At 39.8% G+C, this 24,031-nt stretch overlaps 1 protein-coding gene across 1 annotated transcript in view; it reads left to right on the forward strand.

Annotated features, from left to right (window-relative positions):
- The first annotated feature begins 7,765 nt into the window (after positions 1 to 7,765).
- LOC141773038 (helicase ARIP4-like) overlaps positions 7,766 to 24,031 on the forward strand; it is a 78,286-nt gene continuing 62,020 nt past the window's right edge. The window contains 1 exon segment of the mRNA XM_074644684.1: positions 7,766 to 7,967. The gene's annotated coding sequence lies outside the window, so the exon portion shown is untranslated.

The raw sequence follows: 24,031 nt of genomic DNA on the forward strand, positions 1-24,031 counted from the left end.
CTTCACCTTGTTGCTCTCTGTAGGCATGGTGCTGTGTTAACAGTGGGGGCGGACACAATGCTTTACAGACAGCGAAGATACTGCAATAACGGTGGCAATAAATCTATAATTAGTACATGCATATTATTGTGATGAAGTTGAGGTAAAAGTGCCGTTTTAGGGGAAAACGGATTCACTGTTTCTTTAATCAGTGTATTGCTGGTATTAGATTCAACATAAGGCGTCTCAACAAGACTCTGTTTTTACATAAAGCAGCATATGGCAGAGCTGATAAGTGAGCAAACCGAGCCGACACGTGATTTCCTCTCTGCAGCACTACGCACACAGACACAAACACACACACACACGGGAAGAGCAACATAGACCTTGAAACAGTGGATGATGGTGAGATAATAAACACACAATTCAAAATCAAAGTGGAGCGAATAAACTTGTCACAGCAGGTTTTTTGGGTTGTAATAGCAGGAAAAGCACAGGTGTAACTACTGACATTAATGAGTTTCCCAATATCCCTGAAATTGAACACAACGCAACCTGTCACTTTGACGAGTCAAAATGTCCACTGTGTGAAAAAGTCTGGATCTCTCACTGCACAAATACTGATTACATTACTGAGCTGATTCATTACAGTGATGAGGGAACCAAACAGGTGGATGTGAGACACGTCAGTAAGGTCAGACTTTACTGTTTTATACCAACAGAAAATGATGCAAGATGTTACTGCCAAAGCACATCAATCAAACTGTGGCCCAGTTCCAGAGTCCATCACTGAGCCCTCGCAGACTTGAATTGATGTCAATTGATGTCATCAACCAAAAAAAGAAAGCAGGACGTTTGCTGCCTTCAAATGGGGTCGTGTTTACCGTGTTCACGAGAAGAGTCCATATGAACGATCTCCATATCTATTGAAAGCTCAGAGTTCATGAGTTGTGACGTGTTTGCTGGCATTTTTAAAAACAGTGGAGGCCATGGAAGTTAATTTTTCTGTGGATGGTGAGTTTTGTAATTTTAGTCGTATTTTAGTTCCGTATTTTTTCAGAATTTTATAATATGTCTGAGGAAAACGTTGATATTCCCAACGGACTCATCCTGCGTTATCATTAAGCCTTTGCATTTCCTGCATTATCTTACACGCTGGCTACCTTGCTAAATTGTTAGCCTCGGTGGCTTCTAGAGAAACCAATAGGAATAGGCCTCTTTCACAGCAGACATTTTGACTTGTCATAGTAAGAAAAGCACAGGTGTTACTAATAACACAAACAATCATGACTCTGTTATGTTCAAGTGTGCCAGTGAGAGTGACAGTGATGCATTCACAACACCTTGAACCAGCAAAATGGAGTTTAACCATCATTCATTTCATTATTTACACCTGTGCTTTTCCTACTGTGACATGTCAAAATGTATTCTGAAAAAGGCCTATTGTGAGGGCCCCAAACAATGTGGAAGGATAGACCTCTTTCACAGCAGACATTTTGACTGTCATAGCAGGAAAATCACAGGTGAAACTAAGTTGTCCCAGTAAGCCATAGTGAGCCAGCATGCACAGTACCAGGACCCTGGAACTAGCTCACCTGTGCTCGTTAGTCATGTGATTAATTACACCTGTGCTTTTCCTGCAATGACAGGCCAAAATATCCACTATGATTAAGGTCTATGGGACAGCATAGACAGCATTTCTGTGGCCAGCAAAGTGAGCATCGTAGTCTATACGTAGTTGAACTGGAGTGTTTGTTGTGTGTTCCACAGTTGGACTAAATCAATGTATTTGAAACTTACAATCATGTTATTATAACATAAACAAGTACACACAGTGTTGGTTAGTTCCACTGTGATCTGTGTTTTAACATCACAAAGCTGTGCAATGTGGGCAAAGTCTGCAGAGTTTCAGATTTAAAGGTCCCATATTGTAAAAAGTGAGATTTTCATGTCTTTTATATTATAAAGCAGGTTTAAGTGCTATATAAATACTGTTAAACTATCAAAACGCTCAATATACGTGTGTTACACACAGCCCATATTCAGAAATTGTGCGTTTGAAACAAGCCGTTTGGATTTCTTTCCATTAGTGATGTCATAAATATACAAAATATGGACCTTTACACGGTTTTAAACATAAACTTTCTAAATGTGTCCTAGTTTATTTCATGTTGCAGTGTATGTAAATAACATCAGCTGACAGGAAGTAAACATGGACCCAAGATGTTGCCTAGCAACGCAATTCCGTTGCAATTCCATTGAAATGCACTAAAACGGAGCGTTTCAGACAAAGAGGGTAAATACAGGTATATTCAGGCAGACAGTATGAGGAAAATAAAGTTTTTTTGAACATTACAGCATGTAAACATGTTCTTGTAGAAACACAAAATACAAGTATGAACCTGAAAATGAGTACAATATGGGATCTTTAAGGAAAGTATGTATAAAAGGTTAAAAAAGTCAGCGGGTCCTTGAAGCACTTTCCAACTTCACAGTGGGAAAGCCCCGAGCCCTCGAGTTCTCGAGCCCTCTCACACTCAGCTTCTCTGTTTCTCATGAATTACATAGTGGGAAAATAGTGTCAATCAACAAAACACTGAATAACCAGGCAGATTCTTTACTTGTCATTACATTGTGAAGACACACTACATACTTAAAACCTGCTTTAGACATGAGTTAGATGAGGGCAGTGTGGTATTACATGGTGAGTGGCTCTATCTAGTGGACATATGAGGTCAACACAGGTTGACGATTCACACACTCAGGGCCTGATTGACTTTCTGTCTCTCTGATTGCATTTGATTGCAGTCACCATCTTGAGGTGTCAGATGGCATTAAAGGCTAACTTCATATTTTGATTACTAATCAAATCAAGTCAAATCAGCCTGTCTTACAGTGATTGATTATAATCAATGATTAGATGGAAATATATGGCACGATTAAATTACATTCATCCAATGATTTATTTCTTTGAGTGTACTATATGCTACAAGAGGACCTTCTCCTACCTCCCACTAAACTAATTTATTAAGCAAATTGAAATCAAATTAAGCAGGTATTAAAGTAATGAAAGTATTATTATTATTATTATTATTATTATTTATCAAGTTGATTCAAAATGATTTCCATTAATGAATATAAATGTAGGCAATCTGTGCTGATAACTGCCTTTGAATTTCAAATGTGATTTATTATGAATGGAAAAATAAAAAATAAAGCAGAACATCACATATTTTGGCTGTATATGGCATGAAGATTAAAGAGTCGCTGGCCTGTGCTGCAGCTTGTTTCCCGTCTGTTTGCTAGCCAAGAGAGGTGTGTGTGTGTGAACAAAGCCATCACGGCTGAGGAAAGAATGCCTGAAACTGACTTGAGACAGGAAGAAAGTGTGAGAAAATGAAAGAAAAGGGAAGATGGCCGAGCCTCAGAGCTTGTTCCAATTTCCTGAGCAGCCAGTATAGCATCCGCCTCTCCTGTCGCTCTGCAGATATGTGACATCAGTCACACACAAACACCTTTACTTCATCTTTCCTGACGTTGATTCTATTTTCTGCTCCTCAGTCTCTGACTATCTGGCTGCCACACAGGCACCTCAGAGATACTGAGGACATCAACAAACGTTGATGGAAATGTAATTGAGGAGGCAAAAAAAAAAGACAAAGAGAAGAGAAGCTTGCACACTATTTGGTGCAAAAATAGCAAGAGACATGGAGACAGAAAATAGATAGGAGGAAACAGGAAGGAGAGGAAATGCATCAATAGTTGAGAAGATGGAAAAAGCCATAAATCAATGAGAAGACTGAGAGCAAAATGAGAGTAAAAAAGAGACACTAGAGCCCTCGTTGCTTGGTGTTTTTTACAGGAATTTCCACATCTCTGTTGTGCAGCGCTACCTGGACTGTGATTGGCCTTTCAGTTGAGAGCTGCCATTATTAACCAACGTCACCAAGACCTATCCTATAGGATATATGTTTCTCCTATACAGGAAATATTCACATTCCAAGCAGCTTATTTAACTGAAGCCTGTGTTACCTGGTTTGAGACATCTTTCAAGTTAAAAAGGTATGCAGGTATGTCTCATATCATAAATCTTGACAAGCTTGTAATTGGATTTTGTGCACTGTCCATTCACCAGTATTGTTTGTCATCCACTAGAGGTGACTTTGTAAAAAGTGGTTCATACCTCTGTGCGTTATCTGTTCCCTTTGACTACTGTTCTTCTACTCAAATCAGTTTGAATAGATGGAACTATTTATTGAGTCCATGTTTGCCATGGGTCCTAATTTAAAGTATCACACACTATCAGGGGGCTAGGGCCTTGTGTGCTCTATTTTCGTTTTACACAATATGCAAATTAAAGGAACAGTGTGTAGCATTTAAGGGGATCTATTGGCAGAAATGGAATATAATATTAATAACTATGTTTTCTTTAGTGTATAATCACCTGAAAATAAAAATCATTGTGTTTTTGTTACCTTAGGATGAGCCGTTTATATCTACATACAGTAGTTTATTCTTGGGAACCCCAGCCTGTAGTCGTACTATGCAGGCCAGTCAATAGGAATTATGGACAGGGGGACAACATTTTCCAAATTGGGCCCCTCATCCGCACCCAAAGGTCATCTAGTTTCATATGTTACCGGTAGCTTCACTCTAGGTTTGCTACCTGGTGCTTCTTCACACTTTTTGCCTCTCTCCAACTTTCATTTTCTGGTTCTGGCTTTTCTTTTTTGGGGTCTCTGATCGTGGTGGGGTATCAGTTGAAATTGTATCATGTAAATAAATACATATAACTTGTATTGCCAGTGATATAAGTCAGTAAGTAAATTGTCGTACTCGATCCCATTTAAGTCTCAACCATAGATCTTTGCATGCCCCGTGGGCCTTGGGTCATTCGTACTCTTTGACTGCTTGTATGTTAAATATAGGATGAGGGATGAGGTGCACTCCCAAAAAAGGTGTCCATCTCAGCCTCCTCAGTGTCACCCCTCTGTTAAAGTTGCATAATCCAGAGTTGTGTAAAGCACTGTGGACCGTTGGCCAATAGGGGGCACTGCATGAATGAGAGGAGGAGAAAGTACAGTTAGGTAAAGAATGCTGCTGCTGTTCAGTCATCAGTGTGCTGCAGTCCACCTGCTGAGTGGTTTCATAACACAGTGTATTAGTTTGTTTAATGTAAAGCAGTATAACGTCTCAGTACCTGTACTCTGCAACGTCAATAAAGTTCTGATCTTATACAGTATTAAGAAAACACACAACTTGAAAAGTGTTGCATAAAATGTATTAAAGCAGACACAGTTTGATGACATTGTTTACATGTAATGAAATATAGAAATGAATTCACCCATTTTAATCTAAAATAAAGATCAAGCTAAATCACCAGACACATTTTAAAATACATCACATCAGGGGATCATTCATGATTAAAGTTGTTTCTAAGCACCTAAGTGAAAGTTTAGTGAACACATATTTATGCATTATTTATAAGACTAAAATCATGCTTGTCTCGAACCAGTCGTTGGTCCATGCTTCACTCCTATTACAGAACTATGGCCGATAGAAGCAGCTAGATGTTTAGTGATTTTAACACAGACTGAGCTGAACTTACTGCCCGCATTTTCAACTTTAATACAGAAATAATGCACACACTAGATCTCTATAACTGCAAAAATCTACATACATTGTCAGACAAAAGCTTGAAGTGACAATATCAGGGATGTTTTAGTGTTTCAATGGGAAACAAAGAACAATCACCACTGTAGATTTTCACATGGAAAGGGCAATCTGGTCATTGATAAGTCATTAAAGTACTCTAAACTGGTCTTGAGTAGATTTTGCATGATAGACCTCAGATTATGCTGCAGTCATACCAAATTTCACTCATTTATTCTAGTGATTTGCTTTCGCTCGCTGTCTAGAAAGTTGGTTCACTTGAGTAGATTAGAGCCAGTAATTCTCATTAGTCACAGCTGTGTTTGACAAGCTGAATTGTCCACCCATCAGAGAGGTTTGTGGTCTGACTGCAGCATCAAGTGCTATGAAACTCCTTATGGAACAATATAAGTGAAAGTTATAATGCAAAACTAACATGGGAGTTGGACATGTCAATGCAGCTCAGTCTTTACACGCCCAGACAGTGTAATCAGCAGCTGTGAGTGGACATACTGTACAGTAGCTCACATATCATATCATATATCAGTCGTCTATTCCAACAAGTTATTTGGATAGTAAGTCAAAATGCAAAAAGATATTTCACAATATCAGTCCATGTTTAAAGGAACAGTGTGTAACATTTCGAGGGATCTATTATCAGAAATGCAATATAATAGTCATAACTATGTTTTCATTAGTCCTTCATATCCACATAGGGAGCGGGTCCTCTTAATGGAGTCCGCCATGTGGCTCTGCCATGTTTCTACAGTAGTCCAGAACGGACAAACCAAACACTGGCTCTAGAGAGAGCCTGTCACGTTTTTACGTCACCTGAAAGCCATCGTAGTTCTCCGACACGCTTGTGAAACTGCGGTAACGTGAGCCGCAGAGTTCCAATCTGCAACCACACTGATGCTGCCAAATCCTACACACCTTACCTTTAAGATTTGAGGACACTGTTTTTAATTATATGAGGTGTTCTCAGGACTGTGTGGGTGTGTACAGACTGTGCTTGATTGACATCAGTCTCGTTTTCCTGTTAGTTTTGTTGAACTTGTTAGGACGGGACAGCTTGCATACTTGTTTTCCAATTCTTCTGAGTACACAGAGAAGGTTGGTGACATGATGTACTTTTCAGCATAACTCCACCCAGCCTTGACCTGAGCAGAGGTAACAGGGTGTGCAGAGCCTTTAACTCAGACATAGGCTGTTTAATTGACTAAATAAGAAATGTATTTATTTTAAGGCTGTCAAAGTTAATGTGATAATAATACGTTCACGCAAATTAGTTTTAACGCCACTAATTTCCTTAAGGCATTAATGCAACTTGCGATTTTTAGGTTGTAGTGGGCACAGTTTTAAAGCTGAAGATACTGACATCATATGAAACTAGAAAACCTGATGAATCCATTGGTACCAACCATGTCATACTAGCTTCTCGAGAAGGAGGCTAAATAATGCTCCAAATTTACACTAACTTTTATATATATATAAATATATTAAAAAAATAATATATATATATATATATATATATATATATATATTAAAAAAATGATATATATATATATATATTTTTGCAGAGCTCATGCAGGACTCATCAGGACCATGATCAGGACAGACCCTCCTCTTAGAGCAGGAAACTGATGAATATTGATAAAAGTATTAAATACTTGACAAATCTACCTTTAAGGTACATTTTGAACAGATAAAAAATGTGCGATTAATTTGCGATTAATTTGCGATTACTATGGACAATCATTCAATTAATCCTGATTAAATATTGTATTGTAATATGGTATAATATTATTATTATTATTTCAACTTATACAACTCAAAGAGCCCAAACATAAAAATAATAATTTAAAAAACAATTATATATATATATATATATATATATATATGCTAATAATAATAATAATTATTATTATTATTATTATTATTATGAAGAAAAATATAGACAAAAAATACTATAATTACAACACAGTGAATTATTAAACACTTATTTAATGAGAGCTTGCAGTGTCTCTCTGTTGTTATGTATGTAACCCCGGACAGTTTGGATGCTGCTGCACTTCCGGAACTTTCGTAATGGCTTTTTTCCCCTTTTTTTTTTATTGCAGAGAGCATGCAGGACCCATCAGGACTCATGAGGACCATGATCAGGATCAGGACCCATCAGGACCATGATGAGGACCGACCCTCCTCTTAGAGCAGAAACTGATGAATGAGTGGAGAAGCAGCCAAGCCTGCTGCATCTCATTACCACCACTTCAGAAATAAAAAGCTTTTCTCTCGGAGGAGACTCAGAAGCAGAAACAGAAACCAGAGGACGGAAGGTGAGAAACACACAGCGGCTTTTTATCTCCTCCTTTTTTAATGTTTTCTTTCTGTTAAACCTTTTTATTTCCAATGTTTTGCATGTTGCTGGGCGTCATTCTTCAGACAATAGAGGAGCACGCTGCTGCTGCACTTGTGCACCGCTTCCTTCCTTCTGTCTGTCTGCAATGCTGTAGCAGTCTTCTTCTTCTTCCGTGTTATGAAACGAGCACGCTGCTTTTCTTTCTTTCTTTCTTTCTTTTTCTTTTTTTTCCTCCATAAACCAGCCGGTGCTCGGAAAACCAGCCGTGACCGAGATGAGACCAGCAGCAGCGTGGTAGCAGACACACAGCTGCCTGAGGGGTTAAACAGCCTCTAATATGAGCTAGTGTTACCTAACAGACAGTTAGAGGCTATAAGGGCAAACCTAAAAAAGGGAAGTGGCTTATGTAAAGAGTTATATAAATTGAGGCTTAAATGTCAAGTCAAGTTGTTTAGGGGGAAGTGCTATAGGGACAGTAGAGGAGTTCAGACTGAGGTTAAAGAGCAGACAGGGAGCTTCAGGGTGGCTGAATATAACAACCACCTTCAGTAGTACAATCAGCTGTAATCACACAGATTTTAAGGTAAGTAATAGTAGTAAGTGAGATGGTTAAAGGGACTGTTTGTGAGAATCAGAAATGCTTGTCAACAGCGACACCTGTGGCCGTTAAGTCAGCATCGGGCTCGCGCTTGTGCTCGCTCTACATAGACATGAAGGAGCATCGCTCAAAACGACACTGTTAAACAGACGGGCTTCACTAGATAGAACTTTGCGGTTTTGGTGCTTCCGTGTAGTTTGTGTTGGAGTCTGAATCTGAGCAGCGTAGCCACACACGAGCGCGCATGGGACACCGACCCGGGTGATTTATACGTGTAAGAAGTTACAAACAGTCCCTTTGAATGTCAAGTTAGGTTGTTTAGGGGGAAGTGCTATAGGGACAGTTCAGACTGAGGTTAAAGAGCAGACAGAGAGCTTCAAGGCAAGACACTGGAGTTTTGGTCGGAGACGATAACGTTTCTCGCTGCGGAGCCCCGTCACTTCCCAAGACACGGGAAACCTCTGTTGGTCTGGAGGAGCTGCAGCAGTTATTTCTGCACAAACGTCCACTGTACATTCACTAGATATTCTCAGAGCTACGAAGTCTTCTGCAGTGAGCACGTGAGAGTGGAGCGAGCTGAATGAAGGCAGGCAGAGGAGCAGAGTACAGCAGAGACTCCGGCCCTGGAGACTAAAGCTACGGTCTCTCCCGCGTACTTCAACCGCGGCCAACACTGTTTAACAGACGGGCTTCACTAGATATAACTTTGCGGTTTTGGTGCTTCTGTGTAGTTTGTGTTGGAGTCTGAGTCTGAACAGCGTAGCCACACGCTTTTTCCTTCCCCTTACTATGGTGGTTTTATTGCCTGAACCTAAGCATGTTTTTGTTTACTTCACAACATCAAGCACGTGTTTACTGCAACCAAAAAGTGACGCCCAGGGCTTGTTAAGCACGCGTTTACTCCGACTGAAAAGCATGACGCTATATGCCGAGTTGGGACGAGAACGCGTTGCATGCTCCCCAAGACCTGTAAACAGCCTTTAGTGTGTAAAACTGTTGGAGTTCCCCTTTTAAAAACAGACTTGTAATTTAATTAAAGGGTAGTTCTGCCTGTTTTCAACCTGGTGGCGTCGTGTCTTAGCTATGCAGTGTTCATTCATTCATTTAGGGAGTTTTGTCTCTTTGCTTCTATACTCTGCAGTGGCTGTTGAATATGTTTGTTTAGCAACAAAACCATTTAGTTTGTTGTCGAGTTGAAGCTTTAGATTTGTTTCTCCTGCTGCAGAGGAAACTCATCTGTTGTCTTTAGACACATTATCTCCTAAAAGCTTGTTTTCCTTGAATTACTGGCTGTGATTTGGTAAAGCTGAACCAAATACTGCAGCTTTCACTGTTGCCTTTCAAGTCTTTTTTGGGGGGTAGTTTTGTAACGCTGACCAGGCATTTTGGTTCCCAGTCACATACTGTATCAGGTTGATCGACCCGTGGCAGGAAGATTATGTTCTAATAGTCTGATTCTCAGGCTTTTTTCTGTCTGCCTCCGCTGTCGGTGTTGATTCAGAGACTTTTTCTCTATTCGTCTGACCTTGGATCATATATCCAGTGAACCACTTCAGCCGGACGCAACCTTAGCTGAACTTTAGTTCATTCTTTCAGGCAACTTCAGACAGAAAAGAGTTGCATAAAGTGTAGATTGTGTTTATTGTTGGTGTGCTTTCTTTAGTGAAGGTCTTTTTAAAAATCTGCAGTAACTGGGTGTTTTATGGACCCAGACTCCTTATGGAGATATGTGTTGGTGTGAAGGTCACAGTGCAATGTTTGCTTACATCAGACTGTCTGGAACTGATGCTTTGCACTTGCGGTATGTTGGAGCTATTGAAAACACTGTTCACATGTGTGTCTAGTTTGTGTAAAACGATAACGCTTGCCAACTCGTGGCTTGTTTGAACACTGGTTAAGGTTAGTTAGTTTGATTTTGGTCTCGTTTAGACACATATTTTCTGCTTAATCTTGAAAGGATGATCTAGGAGTGCTTCTGTGGCACTCTCCTTTTCATCCCTCCCTTCATCCTTTCATCACTCCTTCACTCTGTTCCTGCTACTGCGCTCAGCGGGCGGCTGAGTACAGGAACAGAGCGCTCTGAACAACTCTGGAGTGATGGAGGGAAGGAGGAGGGTGGCTACTGCTGGCCTCCTCGATAGTTTTACACATTAAATGCAGACGAGATATCATCTGTTCGTCTATTAGAGGGGAGGAACTGTGTGTGCTCAGCTTGACAGCATGGTTGGTAATGTCAATCAGACCTGCTGTGTGACGGACAAAAGTTGCAACTACTAGTAAGTAGAGCACTGAGGAATGTTTAGTTCTCACATTTCAGCAAAGAAAGGTGGTTGGTTGGGAGGATTAGTGTTTGTAAGATTTTAATTTCTAGTTTGACTCAAGTCAATTAATTCTCTTCATCTTCCATCTGAAGTCAATCAGCATCAAACGTACAAAATCATGGAGGGAAATACTGTTAACTTCTAGCTTTTGTCAGTGTAAACAAGTGATGGAAACAGTTAGCCTGCTAGTCTAAACACCCCATAATCAATATTGAGATCACAATTATTTATCAGGATTATTCATTGATTTTAGGGACTGCTTTCACTTCTGCGTTGTGCTACAATCCTGCTAATGTATAAATCTGTGCATCAAAATAAGACTGGTCCTTATTTACAGAGCATCTCCTAGAAGCAGAATGAAATTGTACCAAAACTTTTTGCCCCAAATTAAATCAAAAGAGCACTGCTTTCACTTTCAAATTGTGCTGGATGTTGGATGTTAGTTTAGGAAGTGCTTGATTGGATATGCAGCAGAGCTTTCTATGAGCGGAGCACGCTTTTAAAACGTTAAAATCACAGTCAATCGTTTTCTTTTAATTGTGGGAAGCCAAAATTAATTAATTACTTGTGCAGCCCTATTGTTAGTCAGATTCTTTTTTTAATGGCTGGTTTTATTTCAGCTAAAATATCATAATGGGATTTTTTTGCTATGTGCATTTTTTATTAAAATCAAAGTTGCAAACCAAAAACCCTTTCAAAAAGGATATTGGAAGATTTAGCAGAGCAAAGTTGGAAAGAAGAACTGATCAGTCCTGTATTGGAAAGTCTAGTTTTAATTTAAGAAATACTCTGATTTGAAACTAACCAGTGCAAATATCATGAAAGATTTGCCTTGGGGTTGTAGCTGCATCTTAAATTCAGAAATATTAATGATTTAACTGAATTTTGTACACAATGATTGCAACACAGTTAAGTGTAGTACAAGACTTTATATCTTGTAGTACTAGGGAGAAACTGAAAATGTGAAAATATGTGTACAAAATTTGGTCTCTCAAAGCAGATAAATGTGATTTTAATATTTAAGATCTTCAGATAGAAACCAGCGAGTACATCTGTCCGTCTGAGCTAGACTGTGGATGAGGACCGAAAGGGAGGATAGACCAGTGTGGGTTTCCCTGAGCCACGCTGCTTCTCGAGCTCACTGAACCTTAAAACAGTGGGGGAGGGATGAAAACACCAGCGTCGGTTTGACCTACACTCCTTGTAAAACAGCAAGAGGGAGAGTGATGGAAGCTGGGCAGAGCGGTCTGACTGACCTCCGCTGCTCATATTCAGAAAAGACCGAGACATCACAGCAGGGAATGTAGATTTAAGTAGAGATTTAGTAACGGTTTCATCCTCCCTCCTAATGGCCAGAGAGTTTAAATCACTGAAGCAGACGGGGAGGGAGAGAATGTAGGGCGACTGAGACTCTGACCTCCACTACTTCTCATGTTTTAGTAATTCCTAAAAACAACATCCAGGGAGTGGATAGACCACCGGCGCTGAGTGTCTGACCCACTAATACTTCGCTAGTTTACTTACTATAACTTTTAAATCTTTAATGGGAGAGGAATGTGTGGGAACGTGGTCAGCAGTTTCTAGTTCTCCTCTCTCATCACAACCTGATCTCATGGGGAGGCGTATACTGTACATAGCATGATTTTACAAGGATGTTCCGCTTGTCATGAGAACGCATTTTAGCCTTTTTATGCCTCCTCGTCGATGACAGCCGTGGCCGGAGGCATTATGTTTTTGGTTTGTCCGTCCGTCCGGACCATGAACCGTGAAAGCGATATCTCAGGAACGCCTGGAGGGAATTTCTTCAAATTTGGCACCAACGTCCACTTGGTCTCAAGGATGAATTGATTAGATTTTAGTGGTCAAATGTCAAGATCACTGTGACCTTACGTCCACTCCATATTCATGAATGTGATATCTCAGGAACACCTGGAGGGAATTTATTCAAATTTGGCACAAACATCCACTTGGATTCAAGGATGAACTAATTCAATTTTGGTGGTCAAATGTCACTGTGACCACACAACACGTTATTGACCATAACTCAAGGATTGTTATGCTAAATATGACACTTTCACACAAATATCTAACGGGATAAAATGATGCAGTGACTGTATTTTGGACAGACATGGATGTAAACTGCAACTTGATTGGTTTGCGGTGGCATACAACCATGAGGCGATAATTCTAGTCGGCCTAACTGCCGCAGTTAGGTTTAGACAACAAAACCATTTAGTTAGGTTTAATAAAAACATCATGGTTGGGCTCAAAATAAGTCCTTAAACTACATAAAATATGTACGGTAACAACGTAACAGAAGAAAACTTTTAAACTGCGTGCCCTGTTTTTTGTTTTGGTGTATTTTTGTAAGCCCTTTTTTAACACCTTGGCCAGGAACAACAGATGAAAAATAATCTTTTGGCTAATTCCGTCATTTTTTATAGCATGTGTATTTATTAACTTGCACTGCTCCGTCCCAAATAAACTAAACTAAGTACGGAAAACACGTCACAAACATCACTCAAAAACATGTCATTAATGTAACACCGGCCTCCTGGTTGAAAGTCCTGTGTTTGTTGGACCCATCCACCTCCCCTCCTGCCCGCCATAAGCAGTCTTTCTCCCTTTTTATTCTATAGTTCTGAGCATAGCATATTTACACCGATGCGTTTACATTTGAGTCAATACAGACTACATAGTGTATAAATGATACACCAAAAGCAAGAACGGCATACTTATTGCACACAAAATGTGAATTTCTGTGTCATTCATACGGCATTTAGTGCGACCGGACTTGTTGGGAAAAGCTGGAATCCCTGTCTCTCTGATTCTTGTCGTAGTTGTGAAACTATAAGGGATAAAAGAATGGATTCAGCATGGACCACTGTCTGGCTTACAGCATTGAACCTGCTCTACATTGTACATTTTTACATGCATATATCTGTCTAAACACTGGAGTTGGATAGTCTCTGGCTGGCTCTCTGTTCCTGTTTATGCTTGTTGATCGTGAAACGGTGAGCAATGAGTGGAAAGTTGGATAAAGGGATGTGAGCCATCACAGCAGCAGGGTGGCTCAGTTGCCAGAGGAACGGTCTCACAACTGAAAGGTCACAGACTCGGTTCATGTTCCTGACAAACTGCTGTTTATTCCAGTAGGTATTGAAACGCCTCCATACGAGACAGTTTAATACAACGCCACCTCCAACTACAGCCTCAGAATGACCGTAGGGGTAAGTCAACTCCTGTGTGACACTCAATGAAAATGGAATGAGCTTCATAAAGAGGATTTATTGCAGGGTTGTTGTATTGGAAGGCATTATATTGTACAGGTGGACCTCATAAACAGTAACCTGGTGTACCTTCTACAGTAACATTTTTATAATCACTTACTGCTAATGTTGACAACAAGGCTTCCACTGAGTATATTTTCATGGTTGAGTAATAAATCAGTGGACAACCTCTGGGTCTGAAAAGTGAAGCCAATGCTGAAGTGCCTTAAACTTGCATTCTTTCTAATAGCCAGCAGGGGGCGACTCCTCTGGTTGCAAAAACAAGTCTGATTGTATAGAAGTCTATAAGAAACTGAGCCTACTTCTCACTTGATTTATTACCTCAGTAAACATTGTAAACATGAGTTTATGGTCTCAATCGCTAGTTTCAAGTCTTCTTCAATACAGCATGATGTTCATTTAGTAAATTATGGTACCATTTAGAGTCAAATAGACCATAAAGCAGGGGATGCTTTAGAGCGTGGCTACCTTGTGATTGACAGGTCGCTACCACGGCGTTTTCCGGTCTGGGAGTTGTCCGTGTTTTCGTCTTGCAACTTTAACCCTTTCACTGTGTGTTTTCAGTTCATGAAAATTAATTGTAACATTTTTGGTCACCTAAAAATGTCTTATTCAGCGTTCGGTTGTACTTATCTTCACCCTTTCGTGTCACTTCTGGTTGCAAAAAAACCAACATGGCGATGGCCAAAAACCAAGGTGGTAACGGCCAAAATGCTGACCTGAAGGCTCCACCAATAGGTCCTTTTGAAAGCAGTAGAAGTAGTATTTCAAGTACTGTATACTTGGGAATTATTGTTCATTTAGCAACAGTATGATAAATAAGGCATTTGTAAGTCCTGAGGACACACATACACAGATGAGTGTTACTGTGTGTGGGCTGTTAGCTGTAGTGAGGTACATTACGGAGCATATGGTTGCCTTTTCTGCCTCACGACTGTTTTTCCTTTCATGGAAAGATTCTACCAAGCTGGTGTTGTGGAAAAAAATCCCCCGTACTGTTGATACTCTCCCTTCAGGGCCTCACCCTGAGGGGAATATCTAAACTTTTAATGATTTAACATCTTTCTCAAGACTTGTTAGTTATTCTCAGAGAGTCGAGGCTTTTAATGATGAGGCCTGTTTGGATTTGTCAGATTTTTTAGTGCTAGATCTCTCTGAGAAGAGGGAGTTTTGGTCTTCTCGGCCTCCTTGAACCTGTTTGCTCTTGTACTTCTGACTTTGTGAGGGCCAATAGAGTCATATCATGGAGGCTGTATTTTTTACCACTCTAAATTCTTCTCTTAGTGTTCCTCAACATAGAAACACAGATTCTATGAACACAATTCTTTCAAATTTGTTTCTGAAATATCACGTCTTATTCCTTCTAAGTGGCACGGGCTAATGGCTGTAAGTGCTGCGATGCCCATGAGCCTCAGCCAGTGTTGCTATGGACACAAAGCCAGTCAGACGTGCCAATCAAATGTCTCGACTGATTGAGAATGCTTTGTCGTTGTAATTAAAACCACAACGCAGCACCTCAGTCGCATTTACTGCAACTAATGATTATTTTAATTATTGATTAGTCTGTCCATTATTTCCCTGGTTTTTAGGGGTGTGAATCTTTCGGTATCTCACGATTAGATTTTGATTCTTGGAGTCTTGATTCGATTCAAAACGATTCCCAATTCAAAATCGAGTAAAGTGTGTATAAGATTATGGAGTTTTTGTATTTGAAAAAGTTATATCAACTGATTGCAATAATGTAAACACAAGAACAAAATATGTGTTTTTACTAAAAATGTTTTTAGTATTTCTCAATTCTCAGTGACTTCAAGAATAACAAGTTCAAGTTATGCAAAAATCAAAATGCTGCCTGTTACATAAATGAAATTGTACCCAAAATAACACTGTAAAACTGGTATTTTGTGTGATTTTTTCAACAAATCCCACATTGCTTAACGCAATTTTGACTTGGTGTGTAGGATTACTGTTCATCAGAAGCAATATCTTGATTCTTTTATAGAAAAAAAATAAGTTTTATTGACATGAAATGTAAAATAAAAAGTGATTCAAATGCACATCACATTTGCTCTGAGCCCAAGGTGATGGCTTCAAATGTCTTGTTTTGTCTGACCAACAGTCCAAAACCCAGGGATTTAATTTACTCTGAATTAGGCATTCTTGCGTGAAAAGTTACTGAAATGGTTAATTGATTATCAAAATATTTGCTTTTTCATTTTCTTTTGATTGACAAATCAGTTAATTGACAAGTTTAGTTTGAACACGCCTTAAGCATTTGGGTTAGGCATGTACTGTAGTTTTAGGTTTGGATCAGTTGCAAAGTGCTGCATTTAGTCATGTTTATATGGTTTCTTGAATGTCATGACTGTGTAACCTGAATATTCAAGATTCCTGGAGACCCGTCTTCGTCTCTAGACACACAGATTACAGCAGTTGTTCATGTTTCATTTGTTGACCTCCGATAAGCCGGCTCTCTCCTCTTACACGGGTATTTCTCTTGGTGTGTTTGCCTGCGTAGATGCACCTGTTATTGTTGACAATAGTCATTTGTTGACCAGTAGCCATGGCTACACCTCGTGCTCGTCTGTCATCTTGTTTATCTTCATCTCTGTGTCCCATCTAAATTACAGCAGTGTGTGTGTGTGTGTGTGTGTGTGTGTGTGTTGTTCTTGTTTGAACTCATTTGTTGGTCAGTAACGTCTGTTCAGATTGAGTGAGTGTCATGTTTGTCCCAGTTTAAATGTGTTTTTCGTGGGTCACGTGTGAATCCTTAAAGCCTTGTTTATACACTGTGGCGGGGACCTCTACAGGTGCCGAGTTGTTTGTTGCAGTATTTTCTGAAATGCCAGGGGACGTAAATATTCTGTGAAAAAGCAAGAAGTCAAAGACTTTTACCAGCAAAACACCATAAACCAAACTCCTCAATGCCTTCGCACTTTATGCACAATACCTCATTTTTGGCTTTACGCACCCTCGCGCCGGCAACACTATATGGCGAGCATAAACCTATCATTAATTACTGTGTGCACCAGTATAATATAAACCCACCAGTATGTATTTTTGTATGCTGGAACCTATTCAACTACTCAAACTGTATATGCGCTTCCTATGGAAACTAACATGACTGCGTTGCCATGGTGATAATTATGTAATAGTTTAATAATTACAGGTGGCTTGATTGCCACAGTCCAGAGACATCTGTGGCTTCTGCATGAGTGCAGCTTTTTTTTGGTTTGTTTAATATTTTTTATAAAGAAATATGGTGCATGAAATGAGTAAACAATGTCAGCTTAAGAATGAGAATCATCAACACCATTTCTACATTTTAAAGGTCTAATCTATCTATTCAGAGTTCAAAGCAAAATGAGAGACAAACCCCCCCCAAAAAAGGAAAGAAAAAGAAAAGGGAGGAGGTCCCAAAGCTTTTTGCTTTTTTTCATACTCTTGAGTAGCTCCGATAACTGCTGAGTCTCAGTTATTTAACTCTGCAGACTTTGTTTTCGTCCCATTAATGATTAAGCTCAGAAAGGTCAGAAAGGGTCAGTGCAGAACACAATTTCAGTAATGAGGTAACTAATAGTTTTGCAACTGTTGGTTTTGCATGGCAAAAGTGAAGTCACTTAATATAACAAGGCTGAATATAATGTTATATATGTATAAGAAGGACTATGTTTAATGATTATTTTCATTATCAGCTCAAGGAAAAGACATTTTAAATGATATAAAACAGACAAAAGCAGCAAATCTGTACATTCGGGAAGCAGGAAGCAGTGAGTGTCTGGTATTTTTTAAATAAACGATTAAATCATTCTCAAAGAAATGTCAATTAAATTGTCTGTCGATCCACTAATCAACTAATCATTTCAGAACTGTGTAAAAGATGTAAAAGTCTATAAAGAGGCAGTAGCGAGGGATCATTAGATGCCTAAAAATGACTCTTTTGGCTAATGAAAAATTCATCTCAGGTGTAAACAAACACCTTCAACTCAACTACAGACCCACATGTTTGATCACATTTTACTTTTTTGGTGAACAATTGGTCTTCCACTCCTGGTTTTCCCTGCTGGATCACGTTCCCTTTTAGATGTTAAGTGCGTCTGATAAACCTGAGAGAGGAGATAAAAGTTGGCAGAGACAGATGAGAAAATCTAAGATTGGACTTCTTTTGATAGACATTTACTGGCTTGCCCACATAGTTTATAAAAAGATCTTGATAGTGGAAAGAAATTGATTCCTGAAGAGAAAAAAGGTTGGCTAGTGCCCATGACTCAGAATAAAACATAGAATTGATCGATGTCAAAGTTGTTACTACAGACATTTTTTTTCCAACCACGAACTTGGTTTTCACACCATCAGGGTAAAGGTGACATAAACGGTTACCTTATCAATTTCATGTTTCAGTTTTTTAACTTAAGTCTTCAGTGTCATTGCAAGGGCAGGAATTTCACGGAGGCCATGAGGGCCATAGCCGCTGTTCACCCTTCATTTTAGCCTTCTGCCCCTCAAAAAATGATGCCCTGCAGCCACAGTGGCCTCGATGCCCCGCTCGCACTGCCCCTGCTGATTTCACTGTTTTCTCCTCTGCCTCTTTCCTGTCAATGCGGTTTTTAGACAGTGTGATTCTAAATTTGGGCAACATCAAGTGAAACGTGCCGCAGCCATCAGAGCTGATTGCTGAAGCACAGCAAAGTAGGAAATAACAACAATAAACACAATTAAAACTGACTAAAAAAATTACTAAATCAACAAAATCTGGAGGTCAACAAAATGAAGCAGGCAAAACGCTCGGCTTCTGAATTGTAAATACTAGGGCTGTCAATCGATTACAATTTTTAATCAGGATTATTTGCAAATCAGTTGCACATTTTTTATCCATTCAAAATGTACCTTAAAGGGAGATTTGTCAGGTATTTAATACTCTTATCAACATGGGAGTTGGCAAATATGCTGCTTTGTGCAAATGTATGTATATATTTATTATTGGAAATCAATTAACAACACAAACAATGACAGATATTGTCCAGAAACCCTCACAGGTACTGCATTTAGCATAAAACAATATGCTCAAATCATAACCTGGCAAACTGCAGCCCAACAGGCAACAACAGCTGTCAGTGTGTCAGTGTGCTGACTTGACTATGACTTGCCCCAAACTGCATGTGATTATCATAAAGTGGGCATGTCTGTAAAGGGGAGACTCGTGGGTACCCATAGAACCCATTCACATTCACATATCTTGAGGTCAGAAGTCAAGGGATCCCTTTTGAAAATGAAAATTAGTGGCTTTAAAACGAATTTGCGTTGACATGTTATTTATCACGTAAATACCAATGCATTATTTTGTGAATTAAACAGCTTTTTTATTTTTGGATTTTACTGACAGTTGATACTATGTATTACTAAAAATAAAATCATCGTCAATCCTTAAGTTAAATTAATTCAGCTCAGTCTTCTTCTCTTCATTCTGAAGTGTCAAACAGGGTTTTTTCAGTGTTTATGTGTTGGCTGCCGGCAGAATAAGCCGCCTCCTACTGTGGTTTATATAGGTTAAGCAGAGGAGACCCTTCCCCTTCAGTGTCCCCATATAAACCCTAAACAACCTCAATGAACCCTCTAAACCCTCTCTGATTGGCTGGAGAACAGCCAGCAGCATCCAATTAGAGATCATCTTGGTGCAGTGATTTGTGATCCCTCCCTCGCAGCCTCTCGACCCCTCCCAGTTCAACTGCATGAACTCGGGGTATTGATTAGGTGTGAGAGCTCCTGCATTACATAGCTGCTGTGTCTCTCTTTTCTTGATGCTGCGCAGACATCAGGACAAAAAATGAACACAGTGTTTTGACTTTAATTGGCGATGAGAATTTAGAGGAATTGAATTGGTGTCTTCACTGTCTGACTTCTAAAAGCTCCACAACAAGAGATATGATCATTCATGGGTGAGGTTTCTTTTTTTCTTTTTCTTTGTTAAACTGCTCTAATGCTGCAGGCTAAAGTGAGATCAGGTGGGCGGGTATCAGATATGACACCCAGGTGGGATTGGCCCGAGGGTTTAAAAATATCAGCTGAAGCAAGTTAATGCAGGTCAGCATTGTTCTCTGATCCGGGTCACTAATTTGTGTAAGACCTCTAGGCTAAAGTATTGAATGCAGGCTAATCCTGTGCGTGTTGTAGGTATTTACAGGTTCAAAGACAGAATTAGAAAAACAGTTTGTGTATCTGAGGTTCAAATTAGAATCAGCAGGCTGCAGGTGTGAGGAAGATGTTACAGGTCAGATACCGTTTGCTTGGCTGTGGCCGCATTTAGATGAACTCTGAGACGTGCCTATTTGAATGTGTGTTGTTTACCATTATGCAAACAAAGCAAGTGCTGCTTGAAAAGAAGACAAGAAATATGAATTTATTTCTGCCTCTGAACTGAAGCATAACTAAAGGCTGGCCCCGCACTAAAAGGCTTTTCAAATCTTAACAGATGTTGAAAATGTGAGAGGCCCCACACATAACGTCATGTCATGTTAAGTTTAACAGTTTTGTTCCTATAGTGTGTGGAGAGCAACGATTTGGCAAAAAAACAGCACACCAAAAAGAAAAAATATGGATGAAGTCATGGATGGTAATGTAATCAGTGTATACCTGAACATCGTGTAACAGCTGTAACACAGATTACCACGGCAATTTCTTGGTGAAACGGCGCCAAAAAGAGGAAAACAAAAAAATAAGTTTTAAATCTTTGGAAAGCTACTGCCAGTTAAACTTCACAAAGAGGCATCAAAATGTGTTTGCCTCCGCGCTGACAACAGCCGTGGCCGGAGGCATTATGTTTTGAGGGTTGTCCGTCCTCGAGGATGAACTGATTTAGATTTTGGTGGTCAAAGGTCAAGGTCACCTTCACCTCATATCTGCCCCATTCTCGTGAATGCGATATCTCAGGAACAACCACGAGGCAGTAATTCTAGTTTCTAAGTTGTACCTTGCTTGACATCCAACGTCACATTGTTCATTTTTTTATGTTAGCTGCTAAAAGACTTTATTATAACAAGTAGTATGTAGAATATACTGTAAAGAGTTAGTATGTAGTATGGATTCAGGACACAGCCCCACTTTGCCCTTCCTATTTTTGATGACATCTATTACTTGTTCTTTTGGAGATTGCTTAGTCTGCCAATGTATGTAATGTAATAACATTACATTTTATTATAAGCAATAATCAATTTGAAACAATATATATGAATTGATAGTGAAAATAATGACAGCAATCAGGTCCCTCTCTTGACTTGATGTCCAGTCAGTAAAGCAAACCCACAAACATGATTTTACTTAATACCTTCTTCTTCTTTTTTTCGCTCCACCACGCCATTCAGTATGAAGCATTAGCATGGGATAATGAAAAGAAAAATGAGCTTCACTGACACACATCGGAGTGAAGATGGAGGATTTTGCAAATGCAGTGTGTATTTGAACAGTATGTGTGTGTGTGTGTGTGTTATGTTGCCTTTGAATGAAAGCAACCTGTCTTGATTGGTTAAGCCCCTCCCCCCCACCACCAGCCCCAGCACCATTAGCAGCAGCCTTCAGTATTGTGTAATTCTGTTACACAAGCGAGGGGGATGTGATGCCGGTCTTCTAAGTCTGTAAGCCAGCCCAATATAAAAGCAAGGTGTTATACAATATCCCTGTTGAGAGACGCAAATTGAAGCGTTATTATTCTTTCAAATGATGATGATGCATTAGGGAAACGGGCGGCGGTGCACGGCCAGTTGACATCGGCGTAATCGGTGCATCATCAGACTTTATCAAAGGAGGAGACTGATCTGTTGTTTGTGGTTGTAAAATTAAAGGAGAATATCTCTGACTCAATCTACAGAAATTCATTCATTTTCTGGCACCGTAGCTTTTAATTAGATTTACATACACATCATAGTAGTGTGTGAAGGTGAGGTACAAGGAAAAGGCTTTTAAAAAAGCAACAGCTTTGGTCAGTCCTCTTTAATTCAAGTTGTAAACTGAACTTTCATTCATTTCTTTTTAATTTTCTCATTTCAGAAATAGCCCTGAACTCCGAGCAAATCTTCAACAGATCGTGTTAAATCAGACTTTTTAGGAAAGTTTGACTTGATGCAGTTCATGTTCATTATCTTGGTTGTTTATCGCCCTCCTCTCTCTCTCTCTCTCTCTCTCTCTCTCTCTCTCTCTCTCTCTCTCTCTCTCTCTCTCTCTCTCTCTCTCTCTCTCTCTCTCTTTATATTTGCCTCCTCCCTGGTTTAAATCTGCCTTGAGCTCCTGCTGGGTTTATAATGAGGACCAAATGCTGCTGATGTATGAATCCGATGTGTGTGTGTGTGTGTGTGTGTGTGTGTGTGTGTGTGTAAGAACCAATTTTTTGGGTTATCAGACCTTGAGAGTGAGAACATTTTTGGAAACTAAGGGAAATAACTTCTAACCTAAGGGTTAAGGTTTGAATAAGATTTAAGCTAAGGTAAAGGTAAGGAGTGAGGGAATGCATTATGTCAGTGAAGGTCCTTTTATAAGTGGAGAGGTACAGACGTGTTTGTAAAGTGGAGTTGGAAAAAAAGAAAACACGTGGAGGTTTTCAAGCTCTGAGAAAGCGAGGGAGGGAGAAGTGGTGAAATGTGTGTGTATAATGTCCTTGCATCTTGCCGTACAACTTTGTTTTCTAGTAAGCTGAACAGTTGCATTATTATCCAGATCTTGTGTAAGGCAGCTTATGCAAGCAGCTGTCTTTTCATTGCCCCCCTCCTTTATCAATCGTTTGTATTTCTCTCTCTCTCTCTCTCTCTCTCTCTCTCTCTCTCTCTCTCTCTCACAGAGGCTTTAAAGAGGTAGTTACATGGTGTATTTGTCTGTGGGTGTGTATGTGAAGTACTTTGTCCATTAAACCCTCAGTAGGACACATTTACGTATAACACCGAATTCACACCAAGACGCGGCGAAGTGCGGTAATTACAGTTTTCTGCAGCCGGGAGGTGTATCCATGTGTTTCAGGCGGGAAAAAAATTATTTGTAATATACAGGTACATCAACATGTCACAGGATCTGTTAACTGATTGACTGCGGGTCCTCTCTGACCGCACATAGCCGCTAAAAGTTAAGCTTTTCCCAACTTTTGTTTGGCCGCACTTTGCCACAGAATCAAAACGGCCGCAGCTCGTGGAGCTCGGGTGCGTCCACCTCAGCTTTTTTATAAACATTGCGTGGCTATTTCGAGCCGGGCGGCACCGTTCTCCCCAGAGGAAAACTAAGGTGCAGCCAACGCTGAGCGATTTTACCGCTGATCATGTGTGGGCGGCTTAGCTGATTAAGAAATTAAACAAGAAAAGTGTACAACAACGCAACTTTAAAAAAAACTAAAAAAAATATTGCATCTTTATTGACATTGTTTGCATTCATTTTTGATTGCAAAAAAAAATCATCAAATAGTTTTACTTTAATAACAAAACCATTTCCCAGAAACCCAGAATTGATTGTGTCACAAAGTATCTGTATATTTCATGCGCCCTGACATATTCAGAGTGGTGGGTTACTCATTTTGGGAGTTTCCACATGTATATGATCTCATGCTGGTTCAGGCTACAGTGTTGTCCCATTTTTAGAGATATTGAGGTTACGTCGCCTCCTCCCCCATTTGGCAATAGGGTGTTTTTAGGACACCAGACAGAGCCGACTGCTCCCCTCCCCCGTGCCTTTACTCCCCATCTCCCACATCTCCTCCTGTCTTTGTCCATCTCCCCCATCATCCTTCACACCTCCCTCTTTTTATTTGTATTCCCCCCTCTGTGCTTTTTATATTTTGCTCTCATCAGCATCCTGTTTCCAT

This window comes from Sebastes fasciatus, chromosome 8 (genome assembly GCF_043250625.1).
Source record: "Sebastes fasciatus isolate fSebFas1 chromosome 8, fSebFas1.pri, whole genome shotgun sequence".
NCBI lineage: Eukaryota > Metazoa > Chordata > Actinopteri > Perciformes > Sebastidae > Sebastes > Sebastes fasciatus.